This window comes from Bidens hawaiensis, unplaced genomic scaffold (genome assembly GCF_021521415.1).
Source record: "Bidens hawaiensis isolate Kalapana, Puna unplaced genomic scaffold, B.hawaiensis_p1.1 tig00032041_1, whole genome shotgun sequence".
In the NCBI taxonomy this organism is placed as follows: domain Eukaryota; kingdom Viridiplantae; phylum Streptophyta; class Magnoliopsida; order Asterales; family Asteraceae; genus Bidens; species Bidens hawaiensis.
The window spans coordinates 103,703-115,455 of NW_027495423.1; the positions used below are offsets into that span (position 1 = coordinate 103,703).

Consider the following 11,753-nt stretch of genomic DNA (forward strand, 5'->3'; position numbering starts at 1 on the left):
CTTTAAATGTAGGTCTGTTCCACCACTATACCCAGGTTGGTAAAAGCCTTCATCACTAATTCAAAGCTCCCTGCAAGTTTTTACAATACTAATCTGTAAATAAAACCATCAAAATCAATCAGATGAAGTCGTAAACATCTAGGGGTGCAAATGAGCGACGCCACTAGTGAGCTACTCGACATCGGCTTGTTTAAAGCTCGAGCACGAGCCCAAGGCTAAATATAAACTTCTTTAATAAATGATCCTAGCCCGAGCTTCATTGTCGAGCTCAAGCCGGCTCACAAAGACTACTATTGTATACTTTTTATTTAATATATTAAACATATAAATTCGAAACAATCATTATGTATAAAATTATGAAAAAAATAAGTAAATAATCCATATTATGTTATATATAGACTAAAATATATAAAAAAAGAAGTATAATTGTAACTAAAATATTTTAGATATTACATAATAAACGAGTTGAGCCGGAGCCGAGCTTGAGTTTGAGTTTGAAAAAATACTCACGAGCCGATCTCGTCTACAACCCTATACAATTACAAGTTGTAAACTTGATCTTTAAGTTTTAAAAACACAATACCTGATTTGCAGAAGATATGATTATGAGCACCATCATGAGCACCATCCCAGGCCTCGAAATGATGATGTTTTGCCCTTTCATGGATTGTTTTCGTCTTTCTCGGTTTATCAAACTTAATGGAGTTTTTAGCTTGGTTAAAGAACTATCCTTCTTTGAAAAAATATCAAACCCAGTATCATCATTTTGACATTTATCCCAAAAAAATTTCACCTTCTTGGAATCATCATCGGCATCCGATGACATCACTAAATTTTAAAAAATTTTCACATCGAAAGCCACATCTTCTTCATCATCCTTCTGAGATTTGTCCCCACTTGTGTTCACCTTCTTAGGATTGCCATCAGCATCCAGTGACATCAGTGTATCTCTAAAACTGAAAATTTGACCCTAATTAGAAATTACCATCAGCAAATTCACCCTAATTACCAGAAACACAAACAAAATTGGACCTAATTTGGCATGTAATTTTATCATGTATTCAAAAACTGAAAAGTTGGCTCTTCGTTACATCAAACTTCCAAAGAATTCATATCCTCAGTTTCAAGATCTAACAAATAACAGGCAAAAACACGATTAATGGATTTAAAACAAAAAAAATAGCCCTTAAACTGCAATTAACCAATGAAATTAAGGAAATAACCAATTCAAGGAAAATAATTTATGAGAGGGTCGAAGTAAGCTAAAGAACGATCATTGTGTCATCGGCTGAACCCTAACAGCTCAATTGAACGACTAATTTACAAAAAGGCAAAACATAAAAAAACATAATCGGTAAGAAATTGACGGATTTACCTGCCTGAGAGAATTGTTGAATGCAATTAGAAACCAAATTTGTAATACAGAATTGCAATCGCAAATGTTGCCAACTCCTATCATTAGGTATTGAAGGGAATAGTCGGTGTTAATGGATGACTTAAGCAGTAATTGCTCAGTGACACTGAAACGAGCACAAGAATTAATGAAGCAAAAATGTTGATATAGCAATTAAAGGATAATCTGTAACGTTCGCCGGAAGGAAGGACTTTTGGCCGGTGATAATTAATTTAACGGTGTCCAGCAGGAAATAGCCAATTACCATTTAGTCTTGTTAATATGTTTCATATGTAATATAGATATAGATATAAAGGATTGAGTTATAATAAAAAGATTAGTTTTGCTAAGAAGGATAGGAAATAATCTTGTTCATTCAGGTGATCCGGGGCACCGCGTGATGGGTGCTCCATCACGCGTGATGCCGTTTTGTACACCGCCGCCGCTCGTCTATCAAGCTTGATGGAGGTCCTTTGCGTGATGGCCATCACGCATGGTGATGGGTGAAAACCAAGAAATATATCCGTTGGGGGTGGGAGATGACCGTTGAGGGTTGGGAAAATTAAAAAAAAAACATATTTTACCTATATAAATAACTACAATATATCTTCAAAACATACACAAATCCAACTCAAAATCTTCTACTACACACACCATTTTTAACATATCAAATGGAGGGTTCTAAGAAACGTGGGTCGGGTTCAAAGAAAACCCAAACCCGACCAAAGGTTCGACAAAATCTTGGCGAACCGACGAGACTTCGCTTACAAGACGAACCCGACACAAACCAACCTTCCCAACAACAACTTTATTATCCACAACCTTTTCAACCGTCGGAAAACTATCAACAACCTTCCCAAAAACTACGTTATTATCAACTGTCCCAAGACCAATCGTATCAAAACCGACCTTATATTCCACCTTTTTCTACCCAAAATTATCTACATAATGCTTTTCAAGCGTTTGGGTCTTAACCGTCTCAAATGTCCGTCGATCCTTTAGACGATAACGAGGTTATACATCAATTTGCAAGTGCTTTTCGTCACGAAGTGCAAACTTTGGATGAAGATGAATCCGCGGATGAGGAGCCGTATCAAAGAGGTAATCGGCGTTGGTTGGCCGATGAGGTCGCCTTGACCAAGGCTTATTTACATTGCTCCGAATCAAAAAAACACTCAAACCAACAAAGAAAAGAAGCATTATGGAAACATATTAAAGACCATTTCTCACAACTTCCCGACGCAACCGAACGAAACAAGGATCAAATGATTGGCAAGTGGGGAGATTTGAACCGAAAAATGTCAAAATTTAATGCTTGTTACATCCAAGAGGTAACTATTTTAGTTTATTTATTTTATAATCTAGTACTTTATTTTTACAATTTGATATATATATTTTTTTCTAAATGTTTTGTAGTCTCGAACTCCACAAAGCGGAACGAGCGAGAAAAATATCATAAAGAACGCTTTGCACGAATATGTTCGAGTTTACAAATGTAAGGATTTTCCCTCCTTGGATGCGTGGGAGACAGCGAGACGTCACGCGAAGTGGGTACCGATTCCGTTGGTCGATTTGAACGGACCAACGGCTCTAAGGAAGAAAGGATCTTGTTCAAAAAGATCAAAAACTTCCGAGTCCGGGGACTACACGACGTCTACCGGTGGCTTGTCATGCAACATGCCGAACATGAACTTGAACGAGGAACCCGAAGACAATCTCGACGAAGACACACCCACACCCACACGGCCGAATCGCAAGAAAAGTGGGGAACCGTCAAGACTTGGAAAGGAAGCAGTGGCCGAAAACTTCGTCGAATACAAGTCATCTAAGATGGCGGAAATGGTCGAGACGAAAGAGCGAAAGAAACATGCTCATATTTTAAAAATGAAACGTGAGGAGACGTACATCACCCATTTGAATGAAAATCAAAAAAACGCCGATCTAACTTTCATCCTAAAACCGCACGATCATCTTGAGGAACCCCTTAAATCGATCCTAATTCAACGCAAACGCGAGATATGCGACAAGTGGGGTTGGGAAGGGCCATAGGTTTTTTTATTTAGTTGTTTTTATTTAATGTATTCTTGTTTTATTTTTATTTAATGTAATATTGTTTTATTTTTATTTATATTTATTAAAAAAATATCCATCACACACCACCACACCACACCACCACCCCTAGTAAAAAAACCATCACATGTGATGGATTTGGGGTTGGTGATGTGGCACCAACTGATTGGGTGGGGTGTGTGATGAGTGATGCCATCACATCCACCACCCCTCCCCCCTTATTTTAAAATTGAATGGCTGAGATTATATTAGAGAGATCGTGTAAAATAAGGGTTAGGGTATAATAGAGATAACACATTTATTGACTTTCTCTCTCCACATGCAAGGCACATGTCAAATACCCTCATCATTTTAAAACGCCCATAACTTTTTTATACGGCATTTTTTTTCAAAACAATTTCACCATAATAACGAGTGTTTTTTTATCTTTTATATGAGTACCATATTGCTATATAAAAATAAAAAAAATATTTCGTGGGTTTTTTACAAAGTGTGTTTTTACCAAAATTATGTTTTACAAAATTGTGTTATACAAGTGTGTTTTATTTTTTCATAGTGTTTTTTGCATTTTATTTTTTACATTGTGTAATTTAATTGTGTTTTTCATTGTGTTTTTGTCATTGTGTTTTTATTTTCATAGTGTTTATTCCATTGTGTTTTTGACATTGTGTCTTTTTCATTGTGTTTTTCATAGTGTTTTATTTTCCGACGAAATTTCCGAAGAATTTTCCGGCAAGGTGGTGGCGGTGGGTGGCAGTGGGCGGTGGTGGTTGTAGGAGATACGTGAAAATTTAAGTGGGTTTTAATTAAGTGGGTTTTTGAAATTAAATTAAGTGGGTTTTCAATATTAAGGTATTAGACAAAAATACACTCCTTCCTAGCCTTCTTAGAATAATCAAACTTCTTATTTGATCTTTTCTCTAGATGATAATAATAATAATAATAATAATAGTGGCACTCACCTGAATTCCAAGTATTCTACCAGCATTCCCTAATTCAACCAAGAAATGACTCAATTTGGCCTCTACATCAGAATGTATCGAATTGTCATACACTAAGTTAGGGTTTGTGGATGGTCCATGGTTCATGTCACTAAAAAAGATAATATAGTTTATTAAAAAAAGGGTATGAAATTCGAATGTATGATTACCTGTGACTCACATAATTAGACAAAATCATACATTTTCAATACGGATTCAGCAAACGGTCTCATGATACTTAGATAGCTTATGCGAACATTCGAGGATGAAAGCCCTGAAATGATTTAGAATGTCATAAACAATTCGAATGTATGATTTTAAAGAGATTTATTATATTATTTAGACTTTTTATATAAGCCGTATTGAGTTTTGTGATTTTATTACCTTGTTCATGGAAGAACTTAATTCCTTATTTTAGACACAAAAATATATAAAACATATATTGTTCAGTGACGAACAGTTTTGCACAAGAATTTCTTCAGAAGTTATATTTTCTTCAAAGGTATACATAAATAATTATTCAAAAAATTATGTGAAGTTGAAACTTTCATTCTAACGTTTATATAACTCGTTTACAAATTTTTATTCTTTGATTTTTGAAAATCTACATATCTTTTTAAAAACAAACAAAAATCAACAGCCATACTATTTGTATGGCTTAACACCATGGACCCGGTCAACAAATCAGAAGAGGTAAGTCCTTTTGTTAGTATTTTCTAAAAGCATATTGTTGTGAATACAAGTACTAAACTTCTCCATCAAATAAATTATATTTTTTTTTATAATTTTCATATTTTTTGCTCTATGCTCTGCCAAAGATTTCATATTCTCCTAGACCAAAAAGAATGATCGGTTTTGCATAAATTAGAGATGGTCAAACCGACTAAACGATTAAGGCTTTTAGAAAAACTAATAGACCTGACTTTAGTTCATCAACTTCAGGAATCAATAAGAATGTCAAACATAAACACATGCTATATTTTACATTAATGATTTACCTTTTTAGGCCAAACAAACTAAATTTTGTAACATCAATGTTTGATTTTTCAAGAAAATAAATCAAATATTAATAAAAAAAACTTGTGTGAAAACTCAGTCTTTATATAAAATAATTATTTATATATATTTTATAATACATATAGATTCAAGTATTGTCACCAAATCAAATGGGTGTAAGAAATTGAATGCTATCATTGAATTAGATTACCTGATATATCGCCACTAGGTTAGATTAAATCGCCTGATGCATAGAGCCATGATGAAATTGCCATAGTGAAGATGAAATCAATCTGTTCACTCACTTCACTTTGATAATATAAAACCCTAAATCGAAACCTAATAGAAATCGTTATCGTGAGAATGAAGATTAGAAAAGAATAGGCAACAATGAATATCAAAACCCAGATTCAATCATTATAAGAAAGTAAATGATATAATTAAATTAGATAAACCGAATCCTTACTTGGTGAATCTGCGTCTTGTTAGACGAAATTGCAAAAAAAAAGAGGCTATCCATGTTGTGAGAAGAAGAGAATGTTGAGACACTAACGCTGTGTTCCGAGTTTTATTTAAGAAGAGAAGAGAAAAGAAACGGAAATAAGAGAGAAAAGAAACAAAATGAAAGGAAAATGGTGAGTTTAATGAAAATGAAATGAAAGGAAAGAAAATTTAACATTTTACATGTTCCTGAGTCGGGAGGAAAAAGAAAAGAAAATTATGATTTTACTCATATACCCTTGTTAGAATTAAAATAATACTTACATGTGATAACATTTCAAAAGAATTTCACGGATATATAAAAGTAATCCTTATTAAGATTTTTAACATTATAATATCATCGACACCGTATCATTTTCATCTATAACATAATTGGCTAAGAAAGTCAACCAATTTCACTAGTAACAAAATTGGATTAAGAAAGTCAACTTAGTCACTAAATTATGCATTCCCACTAGTTGTATTTATTTGAGAGTGTTAATTAACAACTAAACTCTCCATATCTTTTTATTATTCTACTTGCTCGTGTTACTCAAGCTCAATATGAAGAGAGTCTTCTATTCTAACTTATATCTTAAATTCTCTTTCTTTAAATTCAATTATTGTTTATACGTCCCAACAAAAGTCATTCCATCCGTAACAATTAGCAGTTTTACTATTATATCCTTTCAGTAAAACTAAAACAAAAAAAAAGTGAGATAATTGAGCCGAGAACGTTTTGGCTTACGAGGGCTCGACCTCGACCTCGGCTCGTTTCAAGCTCTTAAATTCAAACTCGACTCGTGAGCTGCTTTACTCTTTCTTTTCAGATGGCATAGAAAGCGTAAAAATAGCAAAAGATAATCCACAAGGTAAAGTCAATACTCTGCTCAAGCTCAACACCTATATCAAAGTCAACTGGTATGTTAACAGTTTGATACAAAAGAAATATGGGTGTCTAGTTTGCAAGGGCAGCTGGGTCATTTCAAACTGATCAGCATTACTTATTTGCTAAAAAGTCACAATATGCTACAAGTCAACTCTTAAAGAAACAGTCAACTAAAAAATCGTCAAACGTAAACTGGAAATAAGTATGAAAATGTGTATCAAGAATGTAGTTTAAGAAATAGTCTTAGTGTGCTCAGGATAAAAAATTGTCAAAGTCAAAGGCTGAGTCAACTGGCATATTTTACCTGACTCAGGTCTGTTCATATTTAAAGTCTTATTTTGGTTCAAAAGTTTGTGTCTTGGTATAATGAGTTGTACATCACCAGCAGCATAAAATATGATGTGTACATAAAGTTAATCAATCAACTTGCATTCAAATTCCTCAAGTGTAACTCAGAAATCTGATTTTGCTCCCCAACTCTAAATTGAAAAAAAAAGCCCATTAAACATTTACAAACAGATTCAACAGTGCATATGAAAGCTTTGATGAAAACAGAATCACAAGAAGCATAAAACAGATTCACACAAGGGCTTGAGCCCGGCTCGTTTCAAGTTCTTTTGCTAAAATTCGAGCTCGACTCGTGAGTTGTTTTCTCAATATCGGGTTCGACTTGTTAACTAATTATTAATTAATTGTTTTAAATACTTAGAGATAAACCTTAAACGGGCCTAAGCTTGGTTCAAGCTCGTTTAGTACAATAAAGGGGGGAGAGAAGACATGTGATTAACCACACAAAACACAGTATACATTATAGTTTTGTGTCAAAAGCTGTTTTAGACATATTTCTTTTTTTCGTTTTCATTCTATTGTTAAATTACCTATTTGTCCTCAGCTGAAGTCATACATCAGCACTGAACTTACATCCTATAAACAATCCCAAATTCCAATGTAAATTAGCATCATAAACAATCCAAATATCCATAACAAAATAGTAAAACTCCCAACAAAGAAAAGTCATAAATGTACGAAATTACAAAAAAAAAGAAGAAAACCTTCAACGAAATAAATGCATCCTAAACTCATTTAGTTACCTGAATCTATCATATCTCTTAGCAAGCCCAGCCTTATCTGAGGAGGACAACTAAATAGCGCTCGTGCATCTGCTTGGTTGGCCACCAAGTACCTTAAAGCCCTCCTTATTTCATGGGATTCTAAACCCATTGGTTCCAATGCATTGTAAATTTCCTCTCCTATGTACTCGCGATGATAAACTCTGTCTAGTTTTTGTTGCCTTTTAAAATAGCATTAGCCACACTACCAACGTTATTCATAATCATAGAGGCTAAATCTTCATTTTCTTGCTCAACTTTCCTTTTTCTAGTCTTGCATTTCTTCGCACCTGATGACTGCTCAGCTAGAGAAGATGTAGGATGTAACACTTGAATATCATCGTCAATATCAAATTGGCTTTCTAGTGTTACATCATTTGCAGCACAAAAATCATCCACTTCTGGAAAAGTTTCTACGTTAATGTTGTCATTCTTATGGAACTGTGCATTCCTCTCTTTAGCAGTTTCAGCTTGTGCACCAGATGTCCTGCCCTGTCCTTTGCAAAAAGTTCTAGCATTTCATTAAAGTTTGAGACTTTCTTCGTCTTCAACGCTTCAGACTCAGGGTTCGACTATTTAACAAAATCAAGATAATTAGTTTTATAAATGATAAGCATAATATTCATGTATATAATTCAAGTAGGGGTGGGGTTTTTAACCGCACCCTAACACCTTACCAGACCCAAGGTGAGTCCAGACCTGATATAACCTAACCCAAAAACGACCAACTGAAAGAACTATAAGCTTGAACCCGAGTTAAGGATGCTATATACAAACGAAAACACTACTTTTTTTTGTTTTTTGTTTTTTTTCTGTTTGTGTGTTTGTGTGTGTGTGCAATTCTACACCTAAACTCTACTCATACAGTTTTTAATTGATTGCTTTTACTAAAATCCCGAGAAAAAAATCACATAATAACCAGATCTGATTACATGCTAAATTCTCCCATTTATCATTTACAAAATGGCAAAAAAAAATTAATTGTTTTCTTAAGACAATATACACATCTTATTTAAATTGAAAATACATAAGAACTCTTGATGCTCGGTTGATAATGTATTATGCCCCAACCAAAAAACTACATAAATAACCAGAAGAAACCTCTTCAATTAAAGATTACCAGTATTAATTTATCCCATACTTCTTCCTCTGCTTCAATTAATTGAGTACTTGAATTCCATGAGAATCCACTCAGTGACGTTCCACGAAACAAATCGTACCATTTAGAAAAATGCTCTTTCAATGTTTTTAATCGGTTCTTCAAATGTTTTTTTTTGGATGCATTCATTTGAACTTTGTGCTCAGCTCCTCAACTATATTGTCGTATGCAGTTGAGGTAAAATTTCCATTAGCCCTGTTGCCGTTATCCTTTTGTGTCAACATAGCTTGTATGAATGTGTTGTCCATATTTTCCGTCCACTTTAGCGTTTCCTTCTTTCCGGTTGCTTCGTGTTTGATCATTATGACTTTCTACATGATAACATAAAAAAATTTCTCATATGTAAATGGTTGCTTATGCTAAATAGAATTACCATATGCACACACAATTAATTAATAAATAACCAAATCTCCAATTAACTGAAACCATAACAATCAATACAAATTAACTGAAACCATAACAATCAATACAAAATAAATATGAAACACTATAAGGTAGTTTTCTAAAACTACTTTGACATATCTATTTCAGCGTTTGGATACATCATGTAGTTAGTCCACATGTTAGTTGCAATTGAGTTCCTTAATTGTTCATATTCGGTACTTTCCTCCCGTGCATCTCTTGTATTATTGCGTTCTTCCTCTTGTGGTCCATGTAACACCTCTTGTATGACCTCATCTTCAAGATCTCTGTCACGGTCTTCCTCAAGTAAAAAGTTGTGTAAAATACAACATGCTAAAAATATGTCAGACTGTGTTTCGCAAGAGTAAAATGGTTATGTTGTACTTCTAATGATAGGAAACCTCTTTTTTAGGACACCGAATGCTCGTTCAATTGCATTACGTAATGATGCATGACGAAGGTTAAACAACTCCTTTGCATTATGAGGAGCACGAGTGGAGTACTCTTTCAAATGATACCTAACGCCACTATATGGTTTCATTAGGGTACTCGTATGAGGTAAACCCGCGTCTACTAAACAATATCTACCTATAAACAAGTTGTAATTAGTATTATAATAAATAACTACACAATTTATTAAATTCGGTTTAAGAAATCACCCGTAGGAATAATTAACTTATCATCTCTACTAAATGCATTCTTTATAATTCTAGAGTCGGATGCTGTACCCTCCCATCTAGTTAGCACATACGTAAACCTTAAATCAAACGTACAAGCAGCCAGTACATTAATTGCCGGGTATCCTTTACGTCCATGATATCTAGGGGCATCCTTATTAGGTACTTTGCCACATACATGTGTTCCGTCAATTGCACCGATACAATCCTTAAAAAAGGATAAAATCTCTTTATTTTTTTAATTTACCTTAGACACCATATCACTTTTAGGTTGTTGGATGTAACCACCTTCTAATGATATAATCGCTTGCAAAACTCTATTGAGGCATCGACTAGTTGTTGATGTAGAACGACGGTATAACCAAGAGGTAAACCGATTTCTTAAATCGTTACCTACAATATGTAAAAAAGTTGCAACTTGTTCTTCAACGGGCATGGGTTGAGTAGGTTGAAGTCCACCATCACGCTTTAGGATACCACACAATGTCATAAAAGCTTTCTTACTCATGCGGATAAGGTCACGACATTTACCGCCATTTAAAAGGTTGTGTAACATTTCTTCTCATACACCTCTCCGTTGTAAAATTTCATCTCTAGTAGGTAAATTAGCACGCTTTCTGGCCAGTAGTCTAAGTAGTGCAACAAAAGTCATCAATAAGCAAATCAAGTGAGCTGCTTGCATTTGTCTAGCTCGAACAAGTTCAACTACTTTGCGTGTCTGATTATCCATCAAACTGCCTATATATGAATCAACATAGATATTGCATAAGAGTCAAATTTGTTAAATTACAAGATTGTTTAACACATCACTATAACAGTTGAGCACAAGGTGAGAACAATTAATGCCTTTTACGAAACGAACATTTTTCTTATTTCTCAACAATGTTTTTACTAGCATATGAAATTCAAGAAGTTTAAACTCCACACATAAAATGTTCTGTCATATCTCTAACACATAGAAAATAAGCTTCAAAATTGTGCAACTTTATCCCTATTGGAATTAAATAACACAAACTCAAATATTATCATGTTAGACTTTATGTTCACTAATGATCTGGATATTTAAATCTATATTCAATTATAAGAATGAATATCAAAAATCAAAACATTAACAAACTAGTTTTACAAACAGTTGAACCCGAGCGAGTTTGGCTCGTTTAAGGTACTACACAAGCTCGAAAATATGTTAGGCTCGTTTAAAGTTTTGCTCAAAATATATAAAAATAATTAAAACCGTATATGAATTAATTAATGAATGATAAACGAGCTGAAACCGAGCTTGAAAAAATAACTAAAAAGCCGGGCTCAACTAGACTCGTTTACACACGTGGTGCATACTACTATATGTTTGTGTATTTGCTGTTTGAAGGTATAATAATCAAATTAATTATTGAATCTGATCATGTTTTTGTAATAATAAAATAGTAACCAGATTTGCTTTGTTGTTGGTGACAATTGTGCTTATTTAGGGTTCTAATTGAGGCCAATTAGGTGAAATTACAACATGTTACTGATGGATATAATCGTAGATGGTACATAATTAGTAGCAAAATTGTATATGCTGATTTAAGAATTACAATATATGGGTAAACATGTAA

The 11,753-nt window shown here is 33.8% G+C and overlaps 1 pseudogene; it reads right to left on the bottom strand.

The window, feature by feature from the left end:
• Positions 1-7,729: 7,729 nt before the first annotated feature.
• Positions 7,730-9,986, bottom strand: LOC143582888 (uncharacterized; annotated as a pseudogene).
• Between the last annotated feature and the right edge of the window lie 1,767 nt (positions 9,987-11,753).